This window comes from Grampus griseus (assembly GCF_964374135.1).
Source record: "Grampus griseus genome assembly, chromosome: 18".
NCBI classification, from domain to species: domain Eukaryota; kingdom Metazoa; phylum Chordata; class Mammalia; order Artiodactyla; family Delphinidae; genus Grampus; species Grampus griseus.
The window spans coordinates 61,457,348-61,466,865 of record NC_139012.1 but is presented as its reverse complement, the minus strand read 5'-3'; positions in this window follow the sequence as shown (position 1 = coordinate 61,466,865).

The window sequence follows — 9,518 nt, the reverse complement described above, 5'->3', positions numbered from 1 at the left end:
CCCATGTGCTACCTTTGATAGGTCTCACCACACACACCCCTACCACGTGCCCTCTAAGTGCATCTTCCAAAAGACTGCAAATTGATGGAGTCCCTGTGATGTGCCAGGAACTGCTCTAGGGCCTGGGAGAGAGCAGTGAGCAGGGTTCTCTCACGGAGCTTCCAGTCTCTTCCTTTTTTGCACTGACATTCAGACTCGTTCGGGCCCTTTTGCTTCATCGGCTGGCTTCTGCCTTTGTTCCAGAAACACTTTTATCTTGGGCAGATATGGACTGGACAATGCTTTGCTTTGTGTTGTGTCTTTAGCAAACCTCTTCCAGCCTCTCCTCTCTCCAGGTTACTCTGCTGGCCATTCCCGGGTTTGTCCCCAGCGTTTAAGGTGTCAGCTGGCTCTGAGCCCTCAGCTTTTCCATATCCGCACCCCACCCCCATCCGGCCCTACCCCGTACCGCTTCATGAGAAAGCCGCCATTTCAGGGAAGCTGGCCTTTCTGGAACCTCACACACACTCCCGGCAGCCCATCCCCCACTGCTTGCTGAAAGCAGGAAGCTGGCGCAGCTGTAGAAGCTGAAGGGCGATGGCAGGTCAGGGCCTGCCTGGGATGCTAGAGCTTAGTGAGGCCAAGGGCAAGCCAGAGGCCCCTGAGAGCTAGACCTAAGTGAGGAAGAGCCAGGTTAGAGAAGAGGAAACAGGTTAAGTGCTTCATTCATTCATTCATTCATTCATTCAGAATATGTATTCAGTACCTTTTTTGTTTCAGGCATTATTCTAGGCCTGGGCTACAGCTATGAACAGAACCAACGAATCTGCCCTTGTGAAGTTTGCAATATATTGGGAAAGACAAACCATAAACAAATAAATATATACAAGTGTCAGATGGTGATAAATATTATAAGGAGAAATAAAGCAGCGTCTGGGGACAGAGCTGATGGAAGTGGGGAAAGGGTGCTCTTTTAGATAGTGTCGTCAGAGAAGAGCTCTTCTAGGAGGGGTGGCATTTAAGTGAAGTAATAAAATGAGGTAAGAGAATGGTCCAAGTGAATGCCAGATAGAGAGTACTGCGGGCAGAGGAAATAGCTGTTGCAAAACCCCTGAGGTGGGAGTGTGCTTGTTGGCTTTGAGTGGAAGGAAGCAGGAGGACAGCATTGCTGGAGGGAATAAGAGAGAAGGGGGGTCAGGGGTGAGGGTGGGGAGGGGCAGGGGAGCCTGAGCCCCAGTCACTAGGGCGCTAGGTCCCAGATACAGTGCTGTTTATACTGCACCATGCTGCCTCTTTAAGGAGTTATCATGAGAGGGAGTCTGGTTTTGAAGATCAGCAAAAATGATGCTTTGGGCTCTCTTGACATTTTCTTTCCTTCAGTTCATTTGCAAACCAACCAACAATCAGAGTGAAGGTTATACACGAGATCAAGAATACAAAGAACAAAGCTTCCTAATACCTCCCTTATTCTTTGCAGAGGCGTACCCCAAGTTCTGAGTTCACGTAGCCCATGTGGAGAGTGGAATCTGCCAGCAAGAGGAGCCCAGAACCCTTGGGCTGAGGAGGGTCATGTTGCCTTCGGGGGCTCTGCCTCTAATTTATTGGTACATTCTCCTATAGACTGAACTGTGTCAGCCCCCAAATTCATATGTTCAAGCCCTAACCACAATGTGACTATATTTGGAGATAGGACCTTAAGGAGGTAATTAAGATCATAAGGGTGGGGCCCTAAAGTGATATGACTGGTGTCCTTATAAGAAGAGGAAGAGATACAAGAGGCTCTCTCCCTCTCTGTGCAAACAGAGAAAAGGCCATGTGAGGACATAGTGAGAAGGTAGTGGTCTACAAGTCAGAAGGTGAGGCCTCACCAGAGTGAAAGGTGAAATAAGATGGGGTCGCTCATGTCAAGGGGTTTTCAATGGAGCTGGGGGGACATATAGGAGGTGGGCCTTATGCAGGCCCTCACTCCGGTGGAACTGTGAACTTTTGAACTGGGCCAAGTAGCAAATATTCGGAGAACTCTGCAAGAACACCTGCAACTTGCTCCAGCAATGGGCTTCTGCCTAGTGACAGCCTTAGCAACCAAAGCATGTGTAGCCAAGGCAAGCTTTCGGCTGTCGACACCAATCAAAATTCTTTGTAAACAGCTTACGCAAGCATTTCCTTTTGTCTTTAAAACCTCCCGACTTTCACTCCCTAAAGGGACACTATTTTGGTTGCTACTCAAATCTGTGTACCCTGAATTGCAGTTCTTCGATCCTGAATAAACACTTTGATTGATTGCCTACTGAGAACTTAAAGTTGACACCGGGAACCAACCCGGATGGCACCTTGATCTTGGGTTTCTAGCCTCCGAAACTGTAAGAAAATGTCTGTAGTTTAAGCCACCCAGTCTGTGGAATTTTGTTATAGCAGCCTGAGCTCACTAAAACACATTCCAATGAGTTACTTCTGTATTCTGTTTATTATGCATCACGGGACCTCTGGCAGGCCTGGCGATGGCCTACCTCACCATCAAATCAGAAAGGAAGGCTCCCTCTGACTTCTAGGAAGGGCAGTTTTGCTCGCAGGAGGGGTGAGCAAGAGGTAATTTGGAATCCGAGATGCACTTGTTTATGCCTCTATTTCTTCACCTATAAAGTGGGGAAGATAATACCAGTGCTTTGGGGGAAGTTCTAAATATAAAATTCAGTTGAATAAACAGCTGTTGACATCATTTATGCATAAGGCGTTGTACTGGGAAGGATGTAAGGGTAAATATGTATGCTTCCCTTATGGGAAAATTTTTTCAATCATAAGGTTTATGTGTTTAATAACTGTGAAAGTATTTTGCGACATTTTTAAATGAGGGTTTTTTTCATAATGTTAACAATCTTGTTACTTGTTTAATGTAAACCTACTGATTTTGTAATCATTATAATAGTCTAAGTACTGTCTCTTAAGGTGTTAAAACATTTACAAGACTAATAGATTTGTGAATTGAATTTAACATTTGGAAGTATTGGATTAGGTTTGCAATGTTTAAATATTTGGGACAATTCACTCTTAAATTTATATATTTTGATTTACTAGTTATGTAAGTAGTCTGAGAGTATTTAGAGGATTGTTGATTATTTAATGTTCAAAGAAATGCTAATCATTTAATAAAAGTGTGTGTAAGATTACTACATTATGCATCACCCCTAGGTAACAAAAAGTTGGGGAGAAGTGGAGGGTATTAAGAATGCAGCGTAAGGACTTGCCTGGTGGTCCATTGTTAAGACTCTGTGCTTCTACTGCAGGGGGCACGGGTTCGATCCCTGGTGGGGGAACTAAGGTCCCACATGCCGAGCTGCGCAGCCAGAAAAAAAAAAAAAAAAGAACGCATGGGGGGGTGTAGAGGGACTCTAGAGCAGCTGCCTGATGTTTGAGAGATAATGACAGAGAGGAAAGTGGAGGAAAACTGCTATATGCTAAGAAAACAAATCCTCTTGGGCATTTTCTGGAAGGGTTATAATAAAGATTCTAAGTGCTTAATTACTCTTCGGTTGCCAGGCTGTGTTTCTTTAAATACGACCCCATGCTATGATTGGACCAAAAAAAATACCTGGCTTTACACAAGTCACAGGAGTAAATGTGCAAGGTTAATGCACAGAATGATTTAAATGAAGCAGCTTTCTCTGCAGTATCATCCAAATGGACCCAAAGACTTTCCTTCAGAAAACTACAAATGGACTAAACTTAAAATGCCTGCAAAATGACTGTGTCCAAGTTGGTGTATAGATAGAGGATGATGTTATTTAGATCAGAGTATCTCAGAAAACCCACAAGGCTGGAACTTACATCCAATGCTTGAAATGTTTCCCTTTTGACCTACAAATGACCTCACAGACAGATGCGCGTACGCACACACACACACACACACACACACACACACACACACTGAGCCGGGATTCTGTTTTGGTTCTCTCTTTCATGACTATTTCGCACGACTGTAATAGTTCAAATTTTCTGACCCTGTGGTGTGGTGGAATTCAGGACACACCATCTCAAAATATGGCACCTTGGCGTATTGAATATTTGGGGCTGAGGGAATTTGAAAGAACAGCAGAAGCAGGAAGGTCACTCTGACCCTTCCCACCACCCCTCTTCCCAGAAAACAGGTCATAAAACCTTCATGTGAGGCATGCCCTCCCTATACCCAGAGGAAGAGAGTATCCTTGTCTCAGAAGACCAAGGGACTCCAAGCAGAATCTGAACAGGCCTTGCCAGGTTTTCCCCAGTTTACTCCACTCACCTTATATTCCTTAAGCTGTCATATTTCTACCTGACTGCCCACTCTTCATCAAGCCTAGCATAAAAACACTCAGGTCTAACTCTTTCTTCCAGGTCTTCATTTCCTTATTAAGGCTCCTGTGTCATGTAAAATTTATATTCAATAAATGTGTATGTTCCTTTCTTGTTCATCTGTTCCAGTGCGTGTTTTTCCAACGCCACCAAGCAGTTAACTCAGTTCTGACACTATCTACCTGGAGAGAGCATCAGATTTCACAGGTTAAGTGTCCAGTCCCGTCGACTGCCCACCCGCTCCTTCACGTTAGATGCCAATTGCAACTCCAGGTTGTTACCTGTGCTTCTGACCAACTGGCTATACATTGGAAGGTCCCCTGACCTCCTCCTTGGGTGTGGTTAATTTGCTAGAGTGGCTCACAGGACGGAGAAAAACATTTACTTACGTTTACCAGTTTATTATAAAGGATATTAGGGAATCCCCTGGCGCTCCAGTGGTTAGGATTCGGTGCTCTCACTTCTGGGGCCCGGGTTTGGTCACGAACTAAGATCCCACAAGCCATGAGGAGCAGACAAAAAAGAAAAAGTAATGAACAGATTTTTGATCATTAAAAAAAATATAGTAAAGGCTATGATGAACAGCCAGATGAAGAGGTACATAAGGGGTCCGGAAGGGTCCCAAGGGCAGAGCTTCTGTCCCCTTGGAACTGTGTGCACTACCATCCCAGCATGTGGCTGCTTCATCAACCCAGAATCTCATGAACTCTTGAAGCTCAAGGGTTTTACAGAGCTTCATCTGTAGCCCCCGCCTCCCCTTCCCAGAGTTCAGTGGATGGTGCTGAAAGTTCCAACCCTCTAATCACTTGGTCTTTCTAATGACCCACCCCACCCTGAGGCTATCGAGGGGTCCCACCCTAAGGCACCTCATTAGATAAACTCGGTGTTCTTGAAGGGGAAATCTTCTGAGAAACGAGAGAGACACTCTTATCACTCAGGAAACGCCAACGGTTTTAGGAGCTCTAAGATAGGATCCGGGGACAAAGCCCGAACAGATTTCTTATTTGACTACATCTATATTTGTCAGTTTCATTTTCAGACACTGCCAGGGACCCTAAAAAAAAAGCATCTCCTTCCTCTCCTACAGGTTCTCCCTACAAAATAAGCAAGATTTATTGAGTGCCTACTCTGTACCCAGTACTTTCCTGGCTGCCGTTACATACTTTACCCTGTATTATCTTCACAACACTGTGAGATAGATTTCACTACCTTCATCTTTACAGATTAGAAAATCAGAGCTTCTGGAGATTGCCTTCCTTGCCTGAGAATTCAGAGCCAGAGTTCAGATGCTGGTCTCCCAGACTGTGAGTCCACGACCTCCCCACTGCACTCAACTGCTTTCTAGAAACTTAGCCTCGAGTCTTGTATGTGACCTGTAACCTAGTCCTCACTGTTCCGTGGCTTTCTCTTTTTTGCAGCCTTGTGGCAACATGGAAACAAACCAACACAAAATAAACCCCATAACCTCTGGTTTAAGGTCGTGCATTTCAAGATTCCCTAGAGAACAGATGGTCAGGACTGAATTCAACCATGTTTGGATTACTCTTGATTTCTAGCACACAGCTTTGAGAGTCTAACCTTTCTTGTTTGAGGTGATGGCTTTATTCCTGTATTTCTGGAAGTGACTATGTGACCGAGTCCGAGCTCGCTCTGCTTGCCGCATGACAGACCAACGAATCAGAGACGAGGTGTTCTGGCAAGGAACGTGAGTTTATTCAGAAAGCCGGCAGATCGAGAAGATGGCAGACTAGTGTCTCTGAAAAACCATCTTATTGGGGTTTGGATGCCAGTTTCTTTTAGAGGGGGAGGAGATGAGGAAGTTAAGTAAAAAGGCCATAAGTTTTGCAAATGTCCCCTGGAATGGCCAGCCTCGGGGAGGGGATGTGTTTATTTCCTCTTTCTTGCAGCCATCCGTAGGCGGACAGGATCAGAGTATCTCAGAAAACCCACAAGGCTGGACTTTGTACAAAGGGACTTTGGTTTAACATTCAGGCAGAGGGGCAGGGTGCCCTGAGACAGGCCATTATGTATGATTATAATAACAAAAGCAACGAAGGTTAAAGTCAAAGAAACAGATGATCGTGGAACCTGATTTAGCTCTTCCCTGTTGCAACTATATTTAGGAAAGAAGTTGTTTATAGATGTCAGCATTTGAGAGGCAGTTAAGGAGACCCAGAGTGCCTTTGAGTCATAATAAATTAGGCTTCTGTGACATCAGTTCTTATGTAAAGAAGACTGAAGTCATTTGTTCCGGGAGCCCTTGGGGGGCATGTGGAGGTATTCCAGGAGGCTTGCTTCTCCCTCATCACATGAGCGAATGCCAGCATCTGAACTCCCTCTGTCCAGTGCTGCATTCTGCTCAGCATAACCATTGCAATCTTTCAAGTAAGGACACAAGTACACCCTATTTTCAGAACAGTCAAAATAGCAAAATTCAAATACAAAGAATGGACAAATAAGGGACCAACTCATCCCCAAATACTTATTTGCTTTAAGTAAACATTCACTGCATGATTTCATTTGCAGGGCAGACCCCCCAAAGGCATTTAACTCGTAAGGTGATTAATATGAACTCTATTTATGCAAAAATCTAGTAGCATAGAATAGCTGGCATTTCTGTGGGGTTTCATCGATTTCAAAAGGATTTGACGTATGTTTTCATATTTTATTTTGTCCTCAGGACCGCTTTGCAAGATGGGGTGAGTATTGTCATTCCCGTGTTACAGATGAGAAAACTAAGGCAAAGACAGCTAAGTCCTTGGCCAGAGGTCACATAGCTGGAAAGTATCTGAGCTGAGGCAAGATCCCAGCTCATGTGACTCTTTGTTAAAACACTCCCCTTTATAAGCATACTTCTTTTTTAGATTTATTTTTTCCTTTGAAGCAGGACTCAGATACTTAGGAGTTATTTTGGAGTATATTCAAATTTGAAATGGAGGACTGTTTGTAAAAAATGACTTTTCTTCCAAAGAGGGTAGCTGGGTATCTGTATGATTCTGAAAAGAGGATCTAAAAATATACCTCATCAGGATCACCAGTGAAGCTTTAAAAAAAACACAGATGATCACGCTGGACTACAAATATACTCAGTAAGACTTTCCAGGTGTGGGTTTATTTGTTTTTCTTTAAAGCTAAAGAGTCGACTCAGCCAAAGCTAAAAAGCACAAGTTCAAATGTGGCCAGAGTGAGGCAATCTGAGGACTGCTAGTGAGGATCATAGATTTTCAGAGTGAATGGCTCCTATGCTCAAAGATTTATCCCATTTCCTTGCAGGCAAACCTAATAAAATTAATTTGTACTTAACTCCTCTAGCAGAGAAGAGAGAATGAATCATTTGTAATTGAAGGTAATCAAGAATAAGTTCTGTTTAGCTTTAGAACATGTTTCTATATTTATGTTGAAGATCTAGCCTATAAGCTCTTTCTAGAGTAACGTTCTTCATACAAGGATGATTCTACTCATTATATTACTCTGCTCAGAAGTCTTCCATGGTCTCCCACTGCCGCCCCCCTGAATACCTGTAAGTCCACCAGTCCACATCAGAGTGCTTACAATTTTCAAAAAGCACTAGATTTTGCTTGGGTCTTTATCCATGTCCCTCAACTTGAAATTCCCTTTACTTTTCTCTTCCACAGTGTCTGCCTGCTAAATTCTGTCCATGGTTTGACTGGGTTCAGCTAGGAAGTTCTCACTTGGGGAGTTTCCTGGGGTGGGAGCTAGAGGGAAGCTGGGGCTGGAGTCGTCTGAAACCCTAGCTGTCCACCCAGGAGGGCTCACTCACATGGCTGGCTGTTGATGCTGGCTGTCGGCTAGGAACTTGGCTGTTAACCAAAACACCTTCACGTTATCTCTCCAGGTAGCTTGGTCTTCTCATAGAACAGCAGTCACATTCTAAGAGGGAGCATCTCAAGAGCAAAGGTCCAAAACTCTCAGGCAGAAGCCTCAAGGCCTGTTGTAATTGAAAGTCCCAGAATGTCCCTTCTGCTGTATCCTGTTGTCCAAACAGGTTATTAAGCCCAGCCCAGATTCAAGAGGAGGGGAATTACATTCTTTTTTTTTTTTTTTTTTTTTTTGCGGTACGCAGGCCTCTCACTGTTGTGGCCTCTCCCTCCCGTCGCGGAGCACAGGCTCCGGACACGCAGACTCAGCGGCCATGGCTCACGGGCCCAGCCGCCCCGCAGCATGTGGGATCCTCCCGGACTGGGGCACGAACCCGTGTCCCCTGCATCGGCAGGCGGACTCCCAACCACTGCGCCACCAGGGAAGTCCTGTTTTTCTTTTTGCTGTCCTGATTGGGTGATTTATATTATTCTATCTTCTAGCTGACCTATACATTCCTTCTTCTGTATCACCTAGTCTGCTCTTAATTCCTTCTAGTGTGTTTTTCATTTCAATTATTGTATTCTTCAGTTCTGACTGGTTCTGTTTTATATTTCCTGTTTCCTTGTTAAAATTCTCACTGGTTTCATCTATTCTCTTCCCTAATTCAGTTAGCATTCTTATTACTAACGCTTTGAACCCTTTATCTGGTAAATTGTTTATTTCTGTTTCATTAGTTGTTTTCTTCAGGGGTTTTCACTTGCTCTTTCAATTGAAACAAATTCCTCTCTCTTTTCATTTTGCTTAACTTTCTCTGTCTCTATGAAATTAGATGGAACAGTTACCTATTGTGGTCTTAAGGGGGTGTCCTTGTGTTGGAGCATCCCTGTACATACTGCATGTACCAGTGGCTTTGGTGGGAGAGCTGGATCTGAACACAAGTCCCATCTTTCCTCAGGTTATGCTGGCAGCTATCATCTTGGAAGGAGGTGGAGCTGGAGATGGAGCGGGGGAGAGCCGGAGCCAGGTGTGAGCAGGGGCTTCTTCTCTGCTCAGTGGCTGTCACTGCCCTATTGGGGGTGGGGGTGGGTCCCAAGTTGCTGGAGCAGAAGACCTGAGGGTCGGATCCAAGCGGGCTCTCTTCCCTGTAAGGGTGTGCTCTCCCCCTTCCCAGCACCAGCACCCCGCCCCAGCGGGAAGCAGTGCTGGAGCAAGAGGAGTGGTGTGAGCATTCAGAATGGCTTGCAGCGTAGGCTGTGGCATCTGGCTGGGGTCAGAAACCCAGACTGCTTCTGATGGGCTGTCTGTGTAAGCCCCAGTAGTAGCTGCCTCCCCACACTGCTCAGATACCGCTTGGGGTCTCAGCCTCCTTTGTCCCTCACAGCTGAGCTCTC